Source organism: Anoplophora glabripennis, unplaced genomic scaffold (assembly GCF_000390285.2).
Source record: "Anoplophora glabripennis isolate ALB-LARVAE unplaced genomic scaffold, Agla_2.0 scaffold312, whole genome shotgun sequence".
Classification (NCBI taxonomy): Eukaryota; Metazoa; Arthropoda; class Insecta; order Coleoptera; family Cerambycidae; genus Anoplophora; species Anoplophora glabripennis.
In genome coordinates, this window is record NW_019416409.1 from 564,018 (window position 1) to 590,299 (window position 26,282).

At 29.3% G+C, this 26,282-nt stretch overlaps 1 protein-coding gene across 1 annotated transcript in view; it reads right to left on the reverse strand.

Moving 5' to 3' along the window:
* The window catches only part of LOC108910632 (peroxidase-like), a 53,810-nt gene extending 33,056 nt beyond the window's left edge, over positions 1 to 20,754 (reverse strand). The window contains exon 1 of the mRNA XM_018715311.1: positions 20,519 to 20,754. The gene's annotated coding sequence lies outside the window, so the exon portion shown is untranslated. The remainder of the gene's footprint in view (positions 1 to 20,518) is intronic.
* Positions 20,755 to 26,282: the final 5,528 nt, after the last annotated feature.

The following is a 26,282-nucleotide window of genomic DNA, read 5'->3' on the forward strand; positions in this document are numbered from 1 at the left end:
ACATGTTGTTTGCTATATTTGAGGGTATTTTACGTAGCGAGGTAATTTTTCTCCACAGAACTGTAAAAATATTCCTCTATCCCTTTAAAATTGGTTTTGAATCCTTCGAATTGTTCCTCTCCGACAATTGTCTGTTGAAATTGATTAGTTTGGTATATTAGTCGATATTCGGAAATTGATTATTATCAACAGGTAAAAACTCAAAGAGAGAAAAAAATCAAATTACAAACACCTAAATTCCCACTGATTCTTGAGATTTTCGATGTCGCTGATTACGAACCTGAACATTGAATAAAAGCATTCTTGGAATTTATGAATGAAAAAAAATTTTGTCGAATGCTAGACAAAATTTCTAGAATAAAATTTAAACAAATTTTATCATTTCATACAATGTTTTTTATAAAAAAAAATGCATGAAGTTTTCAAATTACGACCACCATAACTCTTCTTCTTCTCTTAAGCTCGTATTTAGATTATATGCGTTGAAAATTTTTGGGAAAGTATAATCTGGTGTCTGGTTTAGAAGGATAGTCTGATTTTGTGGGCCTAAACTCTCTCTAAACATCACCTTTAAGTAACATAGCACCGTTTGTTCTTATCTCTCATGAATCAAGTGTGATTCATTTTCTGTTGTTTTTACTGTTCTTAAATTTCGCTCTCTCCGCAAATTATCAATCCGCAGTGGTTGAAGTGACAAATTCTTGATTAAAATGTGATTATTTTCGAGCCATTTGATTGTTTATAGTAGTTATTGGTGAACAATAATACTAATAATTATATGATATTTAACATAATTATCATTGTATAATTGTAATGTATTATTCAAAATACCTGATCACAGATTGGCTACTATGTATGTACGTATTATACTTGGCATCTCTTATATTAATTATGCAAATAAAAAAATAACTATAACCATTAATATTTTCCTATGCATGAATTCATTAAGTATTTGCTGTACCTACTAGGTATATTATTATGCAATCAAAATTATTTACTCTACAAATTTACATTAAAGGACGTTTAATTACAAGCATTTCAAGTTTAAACAACTTTAATGATTTGAAACAAATTATTTAATATAGAAATACATATAAACGAAATGTCATTTTCTTACGCAGTTGCTGTACTTTTTTTTCGTATTTTAATACAGTTTCATATTTCTTTTGATAATACGTTTAGTTTTTGAGATATACAGGGTAATTCACTATATTTTGACCCCCCCCCTTCAACTATTTTGTTTTAAGAGTTATAAAAAAATGTAAAATACAAAAGTTGCACGATTCTTTATGAAGTTTTCGAAAATGATAGTAGAAAAACAAATGAAGTCCAAACAAAATGACCACGGATATTAACTTTGTTAATTTAAATGGAACACCCTGTATATTTTTACATATTTGGATAGAACGTTCCCTGTCGAGCATAGTCATATAGTTTGTTGGGTCCATCTAAAAGAGGTCTAACAATTACAAGATATCTTATTTTCTTAATAAAAAACCTTTCCTTTTTTAATAGTATCTCGCTTATTGTTGGAGATGGACCCAACAAATCCTATATGACTATGCTCGATAAGGAACGTCCTATCCAAATAAGTAAAAATATACAGGGTGATCCATTTAAATTAACAAAGTTAACACCCGCGGCCATTTTGTTTGGACTTCATTTGTTTTTCAAATGTCATTTTCGAAAAATTCATAAAAAATCGTGCAACTTTTGTATTTTACATTTTTTTATAACTATTAAAACAAAAAAGATAATGGGGGTCAAAATATAGTGAATCACGCTGTACATGGTGGCAAAATTTTTTTATTATTTTTTTAGTTGTAGACAGTCTTATTTCTTAGTTTCTTTCTAGATAATTCTCACTATACATTTTGCGCCACTTCTATAATGTATATAAAATAATTAGGGAGTGTACATAACATTTTTTTATCGCAATATTTAAAAAATAATAAATAACAACCTCCATACAAACATTAATATATTCCAGGCATTTTTTAACACGATAATGGTCATGTATCAACAGTCGAGTCTCAGCGTAATTTCTAAACCATAATCGTGTTCCTCCACCCAGTGTTTACTATAAACGGCCCATAATTCAAGCTTGTGTGACGGTTATTCCTTGTTGATTTCCGCCACACCTTTTTGTCGCACGCGCTGTACGCCTCTGTCAAATAGACTGCCCACGTTTCTTCAATGTAGACAATGGAACAAATATTTTCCTGCAAATTTGCAAAAATCCACGTTTCGAAAGCATGCAGTCGGCAACCGACACGGCGGTAAAGTCAAATAAAAAAATGGACGGACAAAAAATTTAAAAAATTTATTTCCCAAGTAAATAAATAAATTAAATGTTTATTTTATATCAGCAAATGCAACTGTTTTTGCCGCTATTGTTATTATTATTTAATAAAATTAATTTGTGGTTTTAATTAATAAAATAATTTGAAATGCCTGATGTTACAACAACTAACACAAATGTTGCTTCACAATAAATTAAAACGATATCCATCAACTCCGAGTTGCTATACACGTAAGCCATTTTTGACACTTGAAAAACTAATGTAAACTCTATCGCAAAAACATTAACACTAAAATCGGATTTCAGAATTCGGAGTTGCTTTGGGCCACCTGGAGAGAGCGCATTGCGTGGATTTTACAATTTATTTTTACGATATTGACTCAATTTTTCATGACGCATCCAGTCCCAAATTTTTTTGTATAAGTTGTGAATCACCCTGTACAAATAGAATGATGTCTCACAAAGAAAATGAGCCCCCTTGTGTTAGTTTTTCATTTCCATAATAAATCGTTAATTGCTTAATTTAGTTTTCTTTGTTTAAATTATAATTAGTTTATGTCACCAGTGGCTAAAAAAATATAGTCACTAATGATTGAAATTTGATTGTACCCACCATAAACCAACCCACAAAAAAAACACCTACGAAACTGCATCGGTTGGAAAAAATAACTTTTTTATGGTAATTCGCGAATGTACTCTATTATCGATCAAATCCGCTACAGTCGGTGTAAAATCGGGGCGCCGTCCTCGCTTTTGGGCATTTCTATACAAAATTTCATGGGAACTGACCGGCTGTTTCCTATAGTGGGATGGTCGTCGCCAATAAGCGGTCAATAAGTAAAAAATTATTATAATGGACAATGGGATGTAGTTGATTCTTGTAAATGTCGAAAGGTTATTGTATCGGTGGCAGTTTTATTGTAATGTTTAAAAATAGATAGTTAGGGATTTTTTAAAAGGTTTAGTGCACTGGTGTAGTTTCCCAGAAAATTTGTAAATCATTGTAGATTTACGAATTATTTATGTATAGATAGAAAATACTCTTAAAATAAACTCGATAAATAAGGTAACTGTTTTTTTCTAATCATGTTTCATTGGAGTTCATCAAAATAATATTATGGGAAATTGATGTCCTCTTCACTAGAACCTTCAGAATTAAAAACCATGTTGCCAGATACACCTTTTTTATGTAAGATCTTAATATGTTTGATATATAAATACCGTTCTCTTCCTTTTGAGGTTGATCACAGCTTCTCAGATTCCATGAGTTGATTGTACCTTTTATATGGAGATTTCATAAATTACTGAACTACTTTTTAAACATGCATGTATCTTATTTGTTAATATAACTTCATTTTATGAGGAAATTATTACTTTCTGATTAAAATATAAGAAAGTAAAGTGACAATTAACCTTAATTTTAGCAATAACCAACGACGATATTGTGTTAATTTGTTTACCGCCATTATATTAATGAGATAAAGTATTCTGGGGGATATATTGTTATCAAGAATATATTTTTTCTAAAAAAACTTCTTTCTCCATTTATCTACGTTTCGTCACTCTAACTCGAAGGGTTTTTACCAAGGAAAATTAAAACCTATTCATAATTTGTATGTTCAATTCGACACACAAAAAATTGAGAGTTTTTCTGCTCATAATCCTGCTCTGGTATTCCACGGCATGTTTATTTATGGTAAGTTTACTTTTTGATACTTCATTGAAAAATAAAATTAATAGTTCCTATTGAAAAGGTTATACTTTTGCTTTGCTTTAAAAACGTAGAGAAACAATACGAATTATATGTCTTGTCTGAGGTTAGATATTTTTTGCATACCTATATTTTTAGTATCGGACATTACTTGACTTTGTTTCATAGGATTTTTAGGAAAACATTTGTTGAATTTATCTGACGTAATTTAATATCTTGAAAATAAATGTAAATTATTTTTTTATGTATCAAATTTGGTATTTTCAAACAATGTTGTTGACATGCGTCCTCTGCTTCTTCTACAATAGCAAATTATAATATTTTTTATTAATTGACTAAAATTTATATTAATTATTTAGATATTTATATTTACACTGTTTTCTCATGTTTTTTTTTTCTGAGAATTCTCGTGATTACATTTTATGTTGCTGACAACATTGTTAAGAACATTAATTGTTTATTTTAACTTACACAATTAAGATTGAGAACTATAGACTGCAACAGAACAGTGGTGTTATATTCCAAAATAAAATTTCCAAAAATGTTGTGCTGGACAATCTGACTTAAAAAAAAAATTGGCATGGAATATCATACAATTTATTGTTTCCCAAATCGTTATTTCCAGTGTTTTCAGCGGAGCGGGAAATTGGAAATATAATTCACAGCACTTCACTATTTTTAAAACAAAGCAACAGTATATTTTTTATAAGATTTGTTTACCAGGGCGGATTTGTTTTGAAGTGGATGTAAGAGGGGGCAAGCAAATTTTTTCTGTGTAATAAAAGTGTAAATCCCTAGATCTGGGCGAGGTTCGGAACATTTTCAAAATTACAAAAATGTTTTAAAAAATTTAAAAAATACCTATTTATATGAGTTTTTTTTACTCATATCTTGGAACCCATGCATTTTGGAAGAATATTGAAGCGGAAAAAAAGTTATATACTGTATGTTAAAAATGTTTGAATTTATTACCGATGTTGCAAAGTAGCAATAATTGATGAAAAAATGGCAAAATAATCAAGTTTTTTTAATAATTTTTAAAAATATTTTAATTGCTCCGAGGGCATTCTAATTTTGGTAAAAAAAACTTTAGAGTATAATAAAACAACACAGCAAATTTTATTAAAATCGGTTCTATAGTTTTCGCAAAATAGTTTTTTGGAAAAAATTTTCTAATTTTCAAAATGTTGCACAGCCTCAAATAAAGCATCTAGATACTTGAAAATTTTGTCACATAGAAAAGACCGCTCAACCTTTCAAATTGTTTTTGAAAAAATTTAAATCGGTTGATTAGGACGGCCCCAGTAAATTTTTAAAGTTAACAGTGTTTTTTTTTATTTTTAAACAATTAGATTACATTTATCAATTTGCAATTTAGTTTTTTTCTTAATTGTATCTGTATTTGACAAAAAAATTAATTTCTTAATAAAACAAAATTTTTAATTTGTTTAAACAAAAATTATTTATATAATTGTAATAATTATGACTGAGTGTTGAAATATATACGTAAACAATTTTTTTCATTGAAAAAATGCAATAGCATAGGTAAAATATACAGTATATTTTATGCATAAATAATAAACTTTGTTTGTAACAAAATGTGTGCAAATTAGACAGTTGGCATTACGATATTCGAATTGCTTGGCTGGTGAGCCATCGGATTATAAAAAAGATCGAAATTGGTCCATTAGAAGCCGAGATAATGCAATTTTTTTTGTACCAAAAAATTATTTTACAAAAATTATCGAACCGATTTCAATGAAATTTGGTGTGTTCTTTTATTATACTCTAAAGTTTTTTTTACCAAAATTATAATGCCTTCGGAGAAATTAAAATATATTTTTTTAAATTATCCAAAAAACTTGATTATTTTGCTTTTTTTTTCATCAATTATTGCTATTTTGCAACATCGGTAATAAATTTTAACATTTTTAACTTAAAATATATTGTGCAAAATTCAATTCTAAAACTGTTTTCCTCTTCAATATTCTTCCAAAATGCGTAGGTTACAAGATATAAGTAAGAAACTCAGATAAAATAGACATTTTTTTAATTTTTAAACATTTTTGCAATTTTGAAAATGTTCCGGACCTTGCCCAGATCTAGGGACCTACACTTTTATTATGTGAGCTGTACTGAAGGTGTTTCAGCAAAAATTAGCATACGTTTCCACTGTTTAGCGATCTTGATTAGTTATCCAGGGCAAGGTTTTAATGGGATAAAGATTAATAAATAAAAGAACACTATATTTTAAATCATTGCTAACGTTTCGGTGTTACTTTACACCATCCTCAGGGCTCTAAAATACAAACAATGTTTTTAATAAAATTCGTTAAGGCATTAAAATAATTTAAAAAACTAATTTTGGAATTATTGTAAATGTATTTGGTTTTTAAATTATTTTAATACCTTAACGAATTTTATGAAAAACACTGTTTGTATTTTAGAGCCCTGAGGATGGCGTAAAATAACACCGAAACGTTGGCAATGATTTAAAATATAGTATTTATCCCACTAAAACCTTGACTTGGTTAAAAATTAGCTTGCCCACTCTTACATCCAAGAACTGGGATATTTGCTGTTGAATTAAGTATCAAAACTTAAACTTACCATGAGTAGGCATGTTGTGAATTAGTAGAAGAGACAGATTATGAGGAGAAAATGTCGCTATTTTTAATGTTCTTATGGAATACCAATACCCTCTGAGTTACTGTGACGAGTCTAGTAGCATTTATAAATACAAAATACATACGCAACAAAGACAAATACAGAAAGAATCTTTTTCTACAAAAGACGTTGTTGGTTGTTGATAACAATGTACTCCGCAGACTCTTATTTTACTAATGTAATTTTGTTAATAAATGTAAACAAAGAAACTATTTAGGACAAAGTTTGGGACGCTCGGTATTACATCTTATTAAAATTATTTACATAGGCTACGACTAATCTATCTTTAACGTAAGTAAAATTTGTGAGAAATTTTTCTAGGCGTATCTACGCGGTCACCTTAGGGCCTAGGGCAAAACTTAAATCGTTATTCGGCTGATCTGAACACGTTTACCGTTCCGTTTATGATAATTTCATATCGAATCTAGTGACCCTCAACTGGGAAACGGTACTGAAAACTAAAACGGAATCGCGTTAATTACAGTTTGTTTTGTTTAAGATCGACACAAAAAAATGCGAAGCCTAATTAAAACTATAACTCCAACAAATCATTCTCAAGGCTGAATGCCTGCGTTGATGCAAATTATGATTCATATGCTCCTTAACTGCATTTAAATACACACGAAATTTAATCGATACTGTTGTACTAAATTGTCTAAAAACATGACAGCATAAACTTTTCCTTTATTATTAACACCTTAATTAAATTCGTATTCGTTCAAACGTCAAATTAAACAATTAACCGAAATAAAAACGACATAATGCTGAAGCAATATCAACCTTGTGAGGTGGACTGTCTATATCCTGACTATCAGTTGCAAATATAATGTGTTTAGTTGATAGAAGCAAAAACCCAGGAAAAGGTGGATTGAAAGAATTGAATGAATTATGAATCAAATAATTGGAAACTTTCAAGGAAATGAAGGAACTAGCAGTGACCTGGAAAGCGTAGAAAAACTGGATTAAGTAATAAAAGATTGTAAGCAGATCCAAGGCCCTTGTGATTTAAATTTCAAGGAGAAAAAGGAGAATAGAAGAAGAAACAGAAGAAGAAAAACTTTGAAGGTAGCTAATTCATATTCGGTAAACAATTTTCTAAAATTCTCATCAAAATAAAAAACAAATCTGTTCAATTATTGTTAATCAAATAACATATAACTGGACAAACACTTGAGGTCTACAACGCTCAAATCAAAAAGGGAGCCCACTTGACTTAGATTGAGATGGAAATTATAGTTGTCCACTTCAGTACTTTGCCACTGCACATCCTAACTTCTAGGCTCAAATGAAGCTGGTTTACCTGTACTTGATGTATTGAAATAATTAAATAATGATTCAATCTTTCAAAATGATCTATTCTTGTTTCTAATAGCTACTATTAGTCCAATTAAATTTGAGGTATACAGGGTGTTACGTAAATAAATTGAAAGGCGGATTTTTTGGTTTAAAAAATATTTTTTTCTCATATGAAGTTATGCTCTACGGGTTTTCTTTTCCAAGCTACAGGGCGCTAAAAACTTTCAAAAAATTTAGTTTTTCTCCAATAACTTTCGAACATTATAAGATAATGGAATGAAATTTTAGCCTTAGCTTAATTTGATAATCCCCTAGTAACAGGAAAAATATTGACTTTGTAAGTTACTCAGTGGCGTACGTACGGATTGTACCGTAAGGTTTTTCGAAAAAAATTGTGGTACGCCACTGGTAAAAACATTTTTTTAATATTTTTTTATGATAAATTTTTTATTTTAAAGAAAATTACCCTCTTGCGTTTTATTTCTAGCTCTTGTAATTTTTCCGTAAATAAAACTTTTGTGAATACCCAATTTTTCCCACTGCTAACATAGGAAAATAAAAATAACAAAAACATTATGAAGTATGCTTTGACTCAGCCACCGAACATGGTCAAAAAATTAATATAAAAGTTGTAGAGCATAGAATTCTACATAAAAATGGTCTGTTGACTTTTTCTTGTACTATTAACATATTGACAAGAGTTAGGGAGACTAGAAATTAAGGGATGATTTCGGAAATTTAAAAAATCATAACAAGCAGAAAAATTAATTTTATAATTTTTTTTTCAATCTACTCTAAAAAATGTAAACTATCTTTTCAGAGAAATAGACATATTTTTTAATTTTTAATTAAAAAGTTATAACAATTTCACAAAGCGAACGTGTTTTTTTATCTTTGTCGTAAAACAAAAATTAGAAAGAAAATTTTCATTATTTTAAACAATCAATCGAATGGCATAGAAAAAATTGTTTTAGTGTTACATCATAAAAATTTACGATTAAAAAATTTGAAATTGTTATAACTTTTTTATTAAAAATTAAAAAATATATCTATTTCTCTGAAAAGCAAGCTTACATTTTCTAGAGTAGTTGAAAAAAATATATATAAAATTCATTTATTTTTTCTGCTTTTTTATGATTTTTTAAAATTTTTGAAATCATCCCTTAACTTCTAGTCTCCCTAACTCTGTTAATTTTAATACTATAAGACAAAGTTAATAGACCATTTTTATGTAGAATTTTATGCTCTACAAGTTTTATAAGAAAATTTTTTTCTAGCTCTTACCTTGAAAAACCCGTTTATTTTATCTTTTTTCACCCCTGGCTGGGGGTTGAAGAAAAAATTACTGTCAGTTATTGTTATTATATACCTGAAACTAACTCATATCAAAAATTCAGGCAAGTTGCAATTTTGCCATTAGTTGATTAAACAACTTCTGCATTTGAAGTAACATCCTTTTAAAAATGAAATTAATGAGTATCAACACTTGAAATCGTTGTTTCAAAATTTAATTTTTTACAAATGTTTAGTATTTTATATACAGGATGGGTTATATTTAACTTCGAACCCAAGAATATGGAAGAGTATATTTGAAAATATTATGCAATGTGCCTACTTTTATTTATGTACAAATCCGTAAAAACTTCTTCAAGATAATTCAACAAATTTTCTTTTATTTTAAACGGCATCGAAAACCGTTTCTTCTGATCCTTCCATGGTTTTTAAGATGGCGAACCAAGGCCTGCTATGATTTTCTTTATACCCCCGAATTTCAATATAAACACTTAGCGATTATTTTATTGGTATCAATCACACCCCTGGACTAGGCACATTAAAACCAGCAACAAGCGCCATCACGCGTGGGTTTTTTGCCAAAAATTCCCTTTCACATTTTTAAGATAATCATTTTAATCGAAGTTTCCTTGACGAATATAGGCTTGTTTGGATCTGCCGGCAGACAGTCCCTGAAATAGTTGCTCAGTTATATTTTCTACGCGTCCTTGCTTATAATTGCTCTTGTAAACGAAATGGTCAGATATCTTGAATCTGGAGGGGTTCAGTGCCGGAATCAAGCCTATTTTTAAACAAATTCAATGACACATACAGCCGATTCTAATCTGGCGGGTGACTAGAGCTTTATGAATGCACTATTATGAAGAAAAAAAAACATTTTAACAACAAAAATAATAAATAACTAAAACTTTAAATAATTATATAACGAAAATTATATACTTATAAACAGTAAAGGAAATAAGTATTCGTATTTTTAAAGCTCATTTATCAAATACGCTAAATGCCTCTCGAAACCGCCAGCTTTGATTATAAAATCCAGATTTGGTGTCAGGAAGTAATTTTATAATCATTTCAATGGGATAATACGTGCGATTGTTATTGCGTAACCTTTTAGTCTATTAACGTAAAAGCCGACATTTGTCATCCGTAAAATTCAATTTGTTGATGCCAGTGATTTTTTTTCATTATTTCATTAAAAATTTTTTGTGCCTAAAAGGTTTAGTGACCTTAATATATTTATTTATTAGTTACGTACTTTCAATTTTTGATCAGCGTTATGGGGAGAAAATTAATTTATTCAATCGTACATATTTCGCTGTTTTATTACATCTTCAAGACCCTACGAATACAAATTTTATTACAAATACACTAATTAAAATAGCATCATTACATATTCATAAATTTTACAGTTAACAAATCATAAAATATCTAAGGAAACTTAATATGTTTTTTCTTCATTTTTTGGGTATGTTGCCAAAAGGAGCGGTCGAGGTTTATTTTTATAAAAATAGTTTTGCCCAGCCAAAGATCACACTGAAAAAAGCAAAAAAAAATACAAAAACTCGTCCTGTAAATTGTACGTTTCAAAAAGTTTGTAACGTTTCGAAAATCAATTTGTTTTCGTTTTCCAGACTTATAACTATTTTTAGTTTTAATTATGTTTGACAATTTTAAATAATTATAAATCATTTTAAGTATAGAAGACAAAGACAAATAGATTTTCGAAACATTAACAACTTTTTGAAGAGTACAATCTACATCTACAATGATGAGTTTTTTGTATTTTTCTGCTTTTTTCTGGGAGATTTTTGGTTGGGCAAAACTGTTTCTTAAAAATAGCCCTTGACTGATTCTTTTTAGAAACCATGGAATTTTTTCCAAACAATCTGTATTAACTCTGCAAATGATATGAAATTTTAGAAAATAGATATTTTTATTTTATTTTATACATATTATAGTCCAGGTGATAGAGCAGTAAAAGTAGGCTTTGGCGTTTGTGTTTGAAGTCATCTATTTTGTTGTACAGAAAAATACCAAATATTATGTAGAATAAGAATCCGAGTTTGCCTATTCCAAAAAACCATTGTTAAATTCAGGGGAACAACAAACATACAAAAAGAACGAAAAATGGCCTGTTTTTCGACATATTTTTCCTTGTAACATTGAAAGTAAGCCCTAAATTAAAAAAGTCATTCTTTATTTTTTGTTTATATGACGATTTTTTATAAAGTTCCAACGACTGCGAATCAAAAGTTGAATTTTGCATTAACAATGGGCGAAAAATAGTAAAAAATCATATGTATATTTGGATCAATTTTTAAAATATTATAAATATTGATGAAACTTTGTGAAAAAATAGTAAAACATATGTCAATTCTACCCTAAAAATTTTCCAACGATCGATCGTGTGGTTTTCAATTGACTGGATTGTTAATTAAGAAAAATTCAAAAAGTTTATCGCGTATTGTGGGCTTAAATTAAGGTTTAGAAAGGGCACACATTTTTTTAGAGATATTTGTTGTCATAATAAACAATGATCAGTACTAAAAATACCTATCTTTACACTTTTATTACCATTTAGATTTTTTTTTTAATTTTTCAATATTTTACTCTATAAACGATTATGGGAATTGTCTATGCAATCCACAAAATCTTGCACACATAAAAACTACATCGTAACCCCTTGGTTTTTAGGCAAATACGACAGCATTCTACTGTGTAGATTCTGAGATTCGCAGTTGTTGGAATTTTATAGAAAATCGTCAAATAAACAAAAAATAAAGACTTTTTTTATTTAGGGCGTACTTTCAATGTTACAGCGAAAAATATGTCGAAAACGAGTCATTTTTCGTTCTTTTTGTATGTTTGTTGTTCCCCTGAATTTAGCAATGGTTTTTTGGAACAGGCAAACTCCGATTCTTATTCTACATAATATTTGGGATTTTTCTGTACAACAAAATAAATGACTTCAAATACAAACGCCTCAAATGGTCTACCGCTTGAACTAATATAAAAATGGATTAAAATGAGTAACAGACAAGTGCACTAAACTGTGAATACAATGTTTAGTAAAATTTCTACTACTTTATTATTTTTATTTTGGTGTATTACATTAAAACAGCATATATTTACATTTTGAATAGGTTGCTTTCTGTTTATCTATCTGTCTATTCTGTCTATTTTTATGTTTTGCTATGTGAATCATTTATTTCAGAAGTCGTTTTTTATAATCCTTTTATTTGGCAATAATTATGATTTCATAGAATTTAAAATTATGTAAATATAAAAATATTTACGCTTAAAAAAGCTTGTTTTGAAGAGCGTTTTGTTATGTTAATTTAACAACAACTACAAATGTTTTATATTTCTTTTATGTCTAGCCAGAATATATTCCGTTGTTTTATATATGTATAATATTTTTCAAAGTCAAGTGGAGTTTTTTGTTTTAAAAGAGTTTCTGATTTTTAATTGTATAACAATTTGAAAAATGATTTTTTTTACAAAATATTCATTTTAGCAAATTATGTTTTAAGATGTTACCAACAAATTTAGATAAATTATGTATCTACAACAGGATAACTAACAAAATAAGTCTCAAAGAAGTACCTATCAGATTTATGAATTTCTGAAAGAAAAATATTTTAGGGAAAAGACCATTCTCACTTTGTCACAGTTATATTTGACCAATCATTTAAAGTATTTGACTCATGTAATCTCTTTAAAATTTTACTATTTTTATTATGAACTTTAATAGTTTGTGTAGGTTTCTCTATCTGACAGTAAATTTAAAACTTTTTCCACGTAAACAGATTTTTTTTATAGATACTATGGCATTTCTTTTATTTGCTTTTATAATTATGATATCATTGTGTTGTTTTAAACACTAATATTATTTTGCGTGTCAAAAATTAAAAAAAAATCAGTTTTTTAATTTTTAATTTCTAAACCGCATGAGATAATTTAACCAAATTCGGTGTGCATATTTATTATGACAGTAGGTACGAATCAAATAACACAGCCACATAGAAAAAAAAAAGTTGGGTATACTTTTTATGCGACATATATTTTTCGTAGTAATTTGGCCTCTTGAACACGAATCTGGGGTCAGAATTGGCCCATCACGTCACAATTTTTTCCTAACCTCAAAATTTGTGAAAAATAGTGAAAATTGATGAAAATTTACTGGGAAAATTTGGAAAAAAATTTATTTCCCCATCAAATAGTACATTTTTATGTAAAAGACTCTGCTGAATTCAAATCCACTGTCAGAATTGAGCTAGAACGTGTGGTTTTTTTTCTAACCTCAAAAAACCGAGCAGGAATCGCTATTTTCAAATTCTGAGCGGATTTTGACCAGATTTTGTATAAAGGGGTTTTTTGGGTCGCTGATTACGAATATGAATTCACATTGTAAAAATTCAAGATGGCTGATCCAATATGGCGGGTGTACTTTTTTGAAATCCACCGATTTCAGTAAAATTTGGCATCATAAGGATTGCTGGTTGATCTCACCTTCATTAATCACACATCTGGAGCCAGATTTTCATAAATCAAGGTAAAATTTGTAGGCAGAGTCATAATTTTAGGCCGAGTAGGCGGCATTTTTTCGGCAAAGTCACATTTTTAGATTGAAGGCATAAGCAGATGCAGTGATGTGCTGTGTGGCAGTAATGTGTCCTTTTCCTTGAACTTTAAAATTATTAAGAAATAAAAGCATCTAAATGCCATAGGAAAACTGCATAGTAGTTAAAAAAATCTGATTGGAAAACCATAAGCCCATGCACGACTAAATAAATGAAAGAATAAAGTAGAAACTTTTTTGTCTTGTCCCATGGAAACAAGCACATCACACTACACATCATTACATGTGTAGAGTCCTTAAGTCATTTTTTTAAGCGAAGTCACATTTTTAGACGGAGTGGAATCTTTTACCTTGATTTATGAAAATCTGGCTCCAGATGTGTGATTAATGAAGGTGAGATCAACCAGCAATCCTTATGATGCCAAATTTTACTGAAATCGGTGGATTTCAAAAAAGTACACCCGCCATATTGGATCAGCCATCTTGAATTTTTACAATGTGAATTCATATTCGTAATCAGCGACCCAAAAAACCCCTTTATACAAAATCTGGTCAACATCCGCTCAGAATTTGAAAATAGCGATTCCTGCTCGGTTTTTTGAGGTTAGAAAAAAAAACACACGTTCTAGCTCAATTCTGACAGTGGATTTGAATTCAGCAGAGTCTTTTACATAAAAATGTACTATTTGATGGGGAAATAAAATTTTTTCCAAATGTTCCCAGTAAATTTTCATCAATTTTCACTATTTTTCAAGTTTTTTGAGGTTAGGAAAAAATTGTGACGTGATGCGCCAATTCTGACCCCAGATTCGTGTTCAAGAGGCCAAATTACTACGAAAAATATATGTCGCATAAAAAGTATACCCAACTTTTTTTTTCTGTGTGGCTGTGTAATTAACAGCTTTAGAAACTTACCAGTGGCGGAGGTGTGGGTATCATCGGTCATTATTTGCCAAAAAATATATATCACCCTGTATAATATTACAAATAACATATGTTATCACATGCTCCATTGTATTATCTTCACTTTTTGTTTCTTTACACATTTTTGTAATCATACAGTAACATATTATATATTTTTGGAAAGATAACAATTTAATGAAGCTAAGTATGCAGTAATATATAGGGTGTTGCATTATTTTTTTTTCCTTTAATTTAGTGATTTCCATTGTTCAATTGTTTTTTTCTAATACTGTATTATAAAAATTCATAGAAGAAGCTAAAACTTTTATATTAAAAACTTTTTTGTAATTTCAATAATAAACTCACAATAAGTTGTCAGATTATAGTGACTAACCCTGTACATCATCAGAAAAATTGATGTCTGTTAAATTAATAAACCATTTTTTATAATAATTGTTACTTTTCTTTGTTCTTAAAAATGCCAAAAAACTGTATTCAGGTAAAAATAGTGTATAAGATTTTAAGTATCATTAGTTTAGTTAGAAAATGCAGATTGTTTCGTGAAATTTCCTGGTACCTATTCAAAAATATCCTTGTGGTTTTTAATTTAAAATTAACGTTACTACATTTACCATCTCGAAATTGTGTTGTTAGTTCTTTAAACTTTGATATTTTATGAATTTTTATTCTTAGAGTGAAATATGACCAGGTAAAATATCTTTAATGCAAGGTTTGTTGCAGAAAACTACAGATAATGGTTCATTGGCGTCCAAAGTAGGGGTCAAGGAGACGCTTAACTAGTTGCAAGGGGCTACCCATGACACTGTGAGTATTTTAATCACCAGTTGAAACATGTGTAAGTGTGAAGAAATCCCCACATTATTTATGCATTTAAAATTAATTGTGGGATCCCGAAACCTATTGAAGGGAAAGTAAAGTTTCCGGAACGTTAAACGATTTGTCATTCAGAAGCGAAAAGTACCTATTAGTGATACAGCTTTATGCTAATTAGGTAAAAAAAGATCTCATATAATATGTAGATTGCCAAGAACAAATAATAAAGTTTTTTTCGACGGTGGAAGTAAATTCTGAAGACGTGTATATAAAATAATGTGATGTGACTGGTTTGCTTAACTGGCTATTTTGACAACGGAGAAAATGGAAATTTTAACTACAAAAGGTTCTCATTCTATACAGGGTGTTTCAGTTCGAGTGTATCAAACTTTAACAACAAATAGAGCTCAATAAATAATTGAGAATTGCCTTATAAAGCAAGGGTCTAAGTCTCACCGTTTTCACTAAACAGGGCCGTATTGGTTGGTTTTTAAAATCATATTATTTATAAAATCTTTGCTACGCTTATAACAAATTGATTCAAATTGGATGTAGTGTGCACATGTGCATAATTTACAAATTTTTATAGGTCAGTGGCGTAGGAATGGGTAGTAAAGCGGGATTTTTTTACCCCAACTTCTACGCCAATGCCCTAATAAGCATTTGGGGTTCATTTTTAGATTCCGTGGACAATTCGACATAAAAAAGGCATACTTGTTGAAAATCGGTATAGTGTATTGTTTTACCGAAAATCTACGCCACTGACTTACAAAAATTTGTAAATTTTTCAGTAAATTATGCACATGCGTAAATGTTAACACCACACCAAATTTGAAACAATCTGTTATAAGCATAGCAAAGATTTCATAAATAATATGATTTTAAAAAACAACCAATACGGGCCTGTACAGTGAAAACGGTGAGACCCCTGCTTTATGAGGCAATTCTGAATTATTTATTGAGTTCTATTTGTGGTTAAAGTTTGATTCACTTGAACTGAAACACCCTGTATAATTATTTTGGGCTAACTGTAAATTTCAAGCTGAAAGGAAAAGCGAACAAAAATAGAAAAGTATATCACGATGAAATCACTATAATAATATTCCGAAATTCAATATGTTCGAATATTGAGGTAGAACTTTTAAAAAAGTTACCTCAAAAGACAAATTTACCTAGAATTTTAAATAAATTAAAATCTGATAGGTAGATCTATAAAATTACCTTGAACAAAGATCAACACGAAATTCAGCCATAACTAATAATAAGATAACTAACATATTTCTGCATTTTATGAACTGTTTTTGGTAGCCTCTTTTTAAAAGAATCTGAATATTATTAATAGCCATTAAATTGTATGAGACACAAAACTTTTTGAAAAAATTTTGTTAATCTCTCTAGATTAATATGAATTATCATTTTTATCTATATAAATCTAACATTATTAGTCTTTTCAATCGATCGTTTTTCTTTTCGTAATAAAAAATGTATAATTAAAAAAACTACCATAGTTCGTTACATAATTTACATGTAAGAGTGCATTGTTTTAATATTTGGTATTTTAAAAATAAGTACATACTTTGAATTAGGTAGATTAAAGAAAGTAAAACTTTTTAAGTTAAACATTATTATTTAGTATCTACTAGAATAATTATGATAATGGGTTAAAATAAAATTATTTATTTAATATAATTTAACTGCTTTAAACAAAACCATATGTTTGATTATATTTGTCAAAACAAGACTGCAATTATATATGTTGTAATTAGTTAAATGCTAGTGAGAAACTGTTGCCCAAAATTTTTACTCATTTTCATAATTCATGGCATAAATAATTGTTTGTTTTAATACTTAAATATTGTCGAAGTATTAGGTACTCAAGTAGTACTCAATGTTATTATACTCAAGTACTACTCAAACTTGTACACCAAATTACCCTGCGGTTTCCCCTCGCTGCTTCATACCTTGAAAAGAGTGTTAAGCGGAAAATCTCCTAGCAAAAATACTAGTATAACAAATGCATCAACGAGTCAAAAAAATCTATTCATTGAAAGATAATTACATTTAATTATTCCGCTCTATTGTATTTTAATTTTTTTGTATATGCATATACTCCGCATCAAGCTTAAAGCACCATTAAAAATGAATCTCAATTTGGATTTCTAATCTGATGTCGACGATTTTTTTTTTAATTAGATATTTGTATTGAAATTTCAGGTTTTAACAAACTTACTACTAGGAAAACAATATTCTTATTCACTTTAATTTTATTTACAAAAAGTAGAAAATTTTCTACACAGTAGTAACTCCGAAATTGGTAGTATATTCAAACGAAATATTGTTGAACATTTCTTTAAATATCGTATAATTTGTTTGAACTTACAATAACTATTATTTATTTCTATTTTTTCAGTCCGATTCGAGGTCGGATTGCAAAACGAAGTTATAGTTAAATTTATAAAAAAGCGATTGATTTTTACTTCTTTTAATAAAATGCAAACGATGAGGAAATACATTTTTTTCAGTGTAAATACAGAATTAAATTCTGCTCCTTGGTTCGCCCTGTATATTGATAGTCTAAAAGTTGAAACCAAGTGACCTCTTATACAATTTTAGGGAAAAAATGTTTATAATAATTTTCCTTTAAATAAGCGCAACTAAATATACAGGTCATTTTTTAATTTAAAAGCAAATGGTCATTATTTAAATCGACCAAAATTAAAAATACTCACAATTTTCAAAAATAAGAGGGTTTGTTGGCCAAATTCTAACAACTTTGACTAAATTTACATTTCTATACAAAAATAAATTCCATATATAAAAAAAAAAATAAAAAAATTGCCACTTTACTTTTTTATTTTTTCTAATGGTGCTTTATTTTTAACTTGAGCTCCTTATGTCTTTGAATTGGAGTATAAATTTATCAATATTATTAATGGATTGACTCCCATCAAATTATTAATAATTTCACCAAAGAAATAATATTTCCTGGTTTTTAATATATTATACTCATTTTATTCTAAATCAGGAACAATTGCCCAGTGCATAATTTTTTTAAATAGTCATACGTTGTTAAATAATTACGTTGGATATGTCGATAAAAGATTTAAATCAAGATGGTGATTGAAAAATGGAAAGTGATATAGAGTTTTTGCAAACTGGTAAAGTTTTTATAGATTTTCCTGGAAAATCTGGAAATGCCAGATAATTTTTTGGCCAACGTTTAGTGTACGCCTTGTTACAAAGATAGCAGATAGAATTCAAACGAAAATTAAGCATTTTTTTCAGTATAACGACAGTATAATGTTGCCAAGCATATGTCCGTATAAACTTTTTAGTAACTCTAATAATACGCTTTTTTTAATATATAAACTGCCAAAAGAGGGTGTTGCAAAACGTTATTCAGAGAATTCTAGTGCAGATTCTACATCCAAAGATACGAAAAATATTTCTATAAATGTAGATCTGCAAGTGCTTCGTTTTCGAATAAAAGGTGTCACAAAAAATATGTTTTTTTATTGATAATTTCTTATTTTTTTCATTGAAAATCGATTGGGTCAATACATTCATGACACATAGGTTTTAATTTGGTATAATCGACTGCATTTCAGACCCATCATGGGCGTAGATATGGGGGAGTACCTATTCATTTTTGACCAGAAAATCTACGCCACTGGTTTTTACTGTATTTTTAGGAACCTCATTTATTTTAGAGCAAAAAGGCCCCCTTGCACATTTGTCACTTAGCCAGTGGCTTCCGATCTATTGAAGATTTTTAAAAGTCATACTAATCTATGAAACCATTACATATTAAAAAACAGTTCACTATGGAGAAATAAATTACCCAAATTTAAACGGTTTCTAATGAAATTATCAATGAAAAACATATTTTTTTATTTTTATTTTTGACTCCCTCTATTTCGAAAACGAAATATTTGCGGATCTATAGGAATTTTTTCATATTTTTACTCTGAACATTTTGCATTTAATAATTTGTGTGTTGTATTTGTATTTGTCTGCTTTTTTCATTTGATAGATTTTTAGGTAGACAAAACTATTTTGATAAAGATAACCCTTTACTGATAATTTTGGCGCAACATTAATTTCATAGAATCATTTCACAAGGTATATTATATAAGTATAAAGATTGCTTAAAAGTTAACACCAATTTTTTATATGATTTTAGAAGCAAATGTTCCTAATAATTTGTTTGTATTAATACTAAATAATCGCAAAACTAAAATATTCTGGTCAATTACTGGAATCTGCCAAAATTAAAAATGATTCTTATATTTATTTAAAAATATACATTAAATTCTTTTATTTATTTTGACCAAACTTAAATATCCATGTCCATATCGAAATGAAGTCAATATAAAAAAATAAATCGAAAAATGTCAGTTTGTAATTCTTTCTCAATATAATTAATGGAATAAATATAAACTCTCATAATAAAATTCTTAATAATTTGACCTAAGAAATATTTGCTAATTTTGTATTGTGTTATTATTTATAAATGCCATTAGAATTTAGCTAAAAGTTACCTATTCTTTTTTAATTGTAGCTAATAAAAATATTCTCTTGTTGTATATCTAGATTTCCTTAATTTGGTGAGCAGCAACCAAAAATTAGATTAGTAGACAATTTTTTTTCTAAAATCATATCATTTTCCCAATTTGACACAAATACATATATAATTTTTGTAATACTTATTTACTCTTATTTTCTTAAATATTTTCGTTGGAGGTACTGACAAATAACTTTGGAAATCATTGAAAAGTGGAAACTGGAGTTTTTGAAAATCTTTTTTTTTATTTAAATTTACCTGAAAAACTGAAAAAAATCGGAGAATCTTTCAGTCAAATTTTGGTATGCACTCTGGATTTATAGAAGCTTGCTCATTTTTTCAAAATTCGGTAATTTTCTGACTTACCGTATCCAAAAAAACAGTCGCTGGCACCACCGAAACACTAGCTCCAATTCACAGATTTAAACAGATCCAAAGGATTCACCGACGAACCGAGCTGCAACTGACGGTCCTTGCGAGGAACCACCCCGACTTATAAGCTTAAAAAAAGAAGGAGAAAGTACTATGATATCGGACAGGACAGGATCGCGCGAGCCGCGAGGGTGTCGGCTTCGGAGATCAGCGATCGGCTTGTGAATTTGGACAGCGACAGACAGTTTGGTGTTGATTGAGCGGCAGTTGGCTCGGCTGTGACGATCCGCGATTGTTCTTCTGCGGGCCTTGTACGGTTTAATCCTCGACCGGGTTTAATTCCCGATTTAATTGGAGTTCCTGTGAACCGGTCCAATTTTTCCACGCCTGGGGTGTATTTTTTTTAACGGGAGAAATGCGATGTCTCTTCGCGGTTGAAGGACGTTTCTTCTGAAAGTTAAATATACACTAGTCAGAAAAATTGAAAGAAAAAAAAAATTGAAGCTTGAAGTTTCTAGTTTCAGGATCTGAAAGTCAAAATTTTTTTAGGTTGACACTTTTAAGAAATCATAAGAAATCCAGCGGAAAAAAATTTCAAAAGGTCCACGGGCTTCAAAAATTTCTTTTGGCAATCCCACCCGTCAGTTCTTTTAGTTTTTTTCTCGGATCCGCGCTCAGCGACCCCGAAAACCCCCGTACCAAATTTGGCTCGAATCTGTTATTTTTTGAAAATTCGTGATATCTGACCTTAATTGACCCGTTTTTTTGAGGTTAGAAAAAGAACCATCAATTCTGACCGCGGATTGACGTTCGGGGGGATCTTAACCATATAAATGAACATTTGAATATAGAAAACATTTTTTTTGTATTTTTCCTAGTAATTTTTCGTGAATATTTGCTATTTTTGATATGTGTTTGAGGTTAGAAAATTCCTGTGATATGATAGCTCAGTTTTGATACCTGATTCGTGATCAGGAGGCAAAAATACTACGCATAACATGTCGCTTGAAAAGTACAGGCAACTTTTTTTTTGTGTGGTTATGTAATTACTCGGAAACTAATAATCATACAGAAAATCTAAATAGGGTTTTGAAAACGTCAAAGTATCCTCTATAAAACGTTCTTATCGTTTTTTGATAATTTTTTTTTCGATGGTTGAAAAAAATTGTATATTTAAAAATTCTGGCTAAACTTGACACAACTTTATAAATAATGGATAGACTAAAAGTACTCCAAAGAAACCCTCAAGAGTTTAAATGACTTCGATTTTTCTTTCATTGTAATCCGAATCATTAAAATTGTCACCTTTATGAAAAATCTATTAAAGAATAAATTTTACATATTTTATATAAATTTTTATAAATTAAATAGCTATTTATGATATTATTTTGTTCCTGAAGTTAAAAAACTCGCTACGCTCGTTTTTTAATCATCTTCACTCACAAAATAAAATCTTACCTTTAACACGTATATCATACACTATTTTTTCTACAAAACAGTCGGAAGAACTTTAAACTCAATAAAAATAAGAAATCAAAAAATACCACACAGATCGCAGTGTTTATGAACCAAAATTTTCGTAGCAACCGGTACTTTTAACACTAGTGTTAAAAGTAACTTACTTTTAACACGCGTGTCAAAAAATGACATTTTTAACATCAAAAATGACAATTAAAAAGCCCACTTTTAACACTAGTGTTAAAAGTAACTTACTTTTAACACGCGTGTCAAAAAATGACATTTTTAACATCAAAAATGACAATTAAAAAGCCCACTTGTAACAGTTTTGTAGAAAAAAATATTTTTTTTGCAGAAATTCATATTTTGCATCAAAAATGAAAGAAAAAGTTGAAAAAACAAAATTTTTTTCGAGATTTACTTTTGCAATATCCACAATACAATACTAAGTTAAAAAAAATAACCTCTTTTTCAAAATTCGTTGCAAGCATAAAACAAATAGATTAAAATATTCCAATATTCACGAATTTTTTTTCTCGGAAAATATGCTTCTAATCGAAAAACTGGAGGAGGCACTTTTTTCTTAAAATTTCATGTAGGTGTCGACAATGTTTTTTATTTTTCAATATTTTAAAATGTTTAATATTCGGTCCGTTATATTGAATTTTGAAAGTCTAACGCTATATTCGGAATCAGCGACCCCAAAAATGTATAAGAATGGTTAAATATTTTGCATTAACTTTTTTTCGTGATATTACCTTGGACTGACCTTGAACCTGATCTGATCGGGTTAAGTGGACAGATTCGGATTCAGCGACCCCAGTAGCATATAGACATAATGGTCTGGTCTCTTGGACCAGGTACTTTTTTTGTGGCGCTGTGCTATCAAAGCCAAAAGGATCATGTTTGCTTTGAACAACGATAACACAGCGACAAATCATCTTCCAAAGCTCAAATTAAAGAGAATTAATAATTAGAAATAAATTTGGAGCCAGTAGAACTTTTAAAAGGGAAGCAAAGTTTTTGGAATTTTTTCCCGCTGGATTTCTAGTTACACAAAGTTGGTAAACGATAAATATTTTTGACTTTCAGATCATGAAACTAGAAACTTCAAGCTCCAATTTGCTTTTTCTTTGTTGCTCTGCGACCATTTTTCTCCAAGTCAGCTAAAAAAGGATTTCTTGTATCCTTTAATTTTTGTGGCTAGTTTAGTTATAGTTCAACTGTTTGTGAGTATTATGAAACTCATTATGTGTTTCAGGGTAAATTGTACTAGTAATTATTGCTATTTTACCTATGCTGAGAAAAATTGAAAACATTAAAATTTTAACAGAGCAAAAAACTTGTCATTTATTAACATCTTTTAATATACAGGGTGTCTCCTAAGTATATGTCATACTCTCGAGAGTGTAAAGCGGATGTCAAAATAACCCTAGTCTGTCATAAAAAAATCCTAAAATGCCCTTAACGGAGATAGAGAGCCCCAAACAGCTCTAACTTTTGAATCGACATATATAATTTAATGAAATTTTAATAATATTTTATGTAGGCCATAAAGGCTCACAAAACCATACTCGAATAGATGTTTTACACTATCAGGGAAGTCAGGAACAGACTTGCCACCCCACTCGTTGGGCCAAAATTTTGACAGGTGTCATTTTATAGAATTGAAAACTGAATTTTTAAATACTTTGAACATTCCTTTTTAAAATAGGTATTCTACGTTTGTTTCGATAAAATTAGCCATTTTTTTAAAAAATTAAGTTTTTGTATAACACGTCATTGAAATAATAAATCAGAATACTGCAATAAAATACCAGTCGTTTTTATGTCTTTAATAATGTGTTATTAGACAAAATTGTCTGATTGATTGAGTACACAAGACTAAATAATGGAGCATTATTCCTATAGCGAATATGCTGATGTGCATCTAATTTATGGACAAGCACTCGGCAATTGTGTTTATGGTAAGAAGAATTGTTTCTGATACAAGTACCTGCCCTCCAAGTACCCAAAGATTCAGAGTGAAAAACTGTTTCAATGTTCAAAATTAAAAAGCTAAAAGGCCACAAGAAAAGTTAAAATGACAAAATACATCAAAACAATATTAGAAATGCCTTGAATACTGTTAAAAACTTTAACATATCTTAAAAATCATTCGAAAAGTTCAAAATATTTCGAAATATATATTTCCAAAACATCTAAAAACTTTGATTCACTTCGAATATACCTCAAAATCAATTGCAAAATATTTGACATTCTGTTATTGATCTTTCTTACTTCCGAGTGACCCTTGACCTCTGATCTATAATTTTTTTACTACTTTTTCCCGTTAACTTTTGATATTTGGCGATTTAATGAATATTTATGAATTCTAAAGTCACTTTGACATATTTTGTTGCATTATAAAGTCGTTTAGGCTCATTTGAATGTTTTCTGAAGTCGTTTGCATTTTGATATTTTTTACAGTTTATTTATTAATATTTTTCGAAAAAATTTAAAGCTAATCCGAAGAATTTGAAGGTGTTTTGATGCATGGTAAAACATCTTCAAATTATTATTATTATGTATTTTGAGGGTGTTCTGAAGGATTTTGGTTTATTCTGAAACAATTTTTATGCTTTTTCAAACATTGAGATTTTGATGCATTTCGACCAGTTTTGAAGTATATTAGCTCTCGTATTTTTTACTCTCTTACTTATAAAGATATATTGCATTCCTAGATTTTATGGTATCAATTTGATCTATTTGAGTTAGATTAATACCTTTAAGACAGAATTAAATAAGTGTTTTGTATATTTTGCAATTTTGGAGAAATATAGCAATATATTTTTATATATTTTCAAGTTTTCAACATATGTATTTAGACATTCTTCGAAATTTTTGACATATTTCGAAGTACTCCTATGTTTTTTGGATATAATTCGAACACTTCCAAGTTTTCGACATACGAGTACTTCCAAATGATTTTTGGATATTTCGATATACGTATTTCGAAATATTTGGGATTTTTCGGCGTATTCTTAAGTTGTCAAAATTTCTCAATGTGATTGGAAGTATTTCAAAATTTTGAAGGTACGTAACTACGTATACACATCGGTAACCATCAGGTACAAATATCAACAAAAAATATATACTAACTTTGTTTTCGTGTTCCTTTGCCGTCCATCGCATTTCCATCGCTTTGAGACTGCATTTATTTTTTATAAACCGCAATTGTGGTAAAATCTGCAATAAAATCTAAGTACATGTATAGTAAATAAAATACAAGTAAATAATCCGTTTTATATGAGAAACGAGAGCAGCAATTTTACGCTCAATTTGTATCAGTTTCACGCTAAGAAGCAATCACGGGTCCACATTTTGGGTCGCAACAGTTGCAGAAGGATTTTTTCGATAATGGGTAACTACGGATATTTCGGTTCGACAAATATTTACTTTCTCGTTTTTTCCCTTATTCTTTGAGTTCGCCAGACAAAACATACACTTCGCACCACTTCATTTCAATGTACAAAACATGATGTAAGCTGCAAATTACAGTAGTATTTCCAAATATTTATAAAATCATAACTAGGCATATCGTAAACATATTCATCCGATGCGTTATTTTAGATAAAAACTTTTATTACCCCTTTAAAGGCATTAACATTTAATGACCTGACGGTCATGCTTAATTTATTACACAGTATATACTTAAATTAAGTTATAGTAATAGATTTCGCTTACTCATATTCAATTTTTGTGGCTGAAAATATATATGTATATGCAATGTTCACCGAGAGACTTGCACTAACCAAATTTTGACAAGACATAGCTAATACAATGCGAAACATCGCCTTAATGTTAAAAATGTTGTCACCGCCGTTCGTGGTGGTGAAAATTCGAAATACTTGAAATTATTCTGTTTTTGTGGCTGAAAACATACACAGGTATTGAATTCTCGAAACCGAGAGAGTTGCACGAATAAAATTTGGACAGGACATCATAGCTGATACAATGCGAAACATCGCCTTGCTGTTAAAAATGTTGTCACCGCCGTTCTTGGTGGTGAAAATTCGAAATATTTGAAATTATTCAGTTTTTGTGACTGAAAACATACATAGATACTGAATTCTCGAAACGGAGAGAGTTGCACTAACCAAATTTGGACAGGACAGCTGATACAATGCGAAACATCGCCTTAATGTTAAAAATGTTGTCACCGCCGTTCTTGGTGGTGAAATTTTGAAATATTTCAATCAAACAAGATGCTATAAAATATTTTTATTTATTTGAAACGATAATATTTTGGAGTATTATT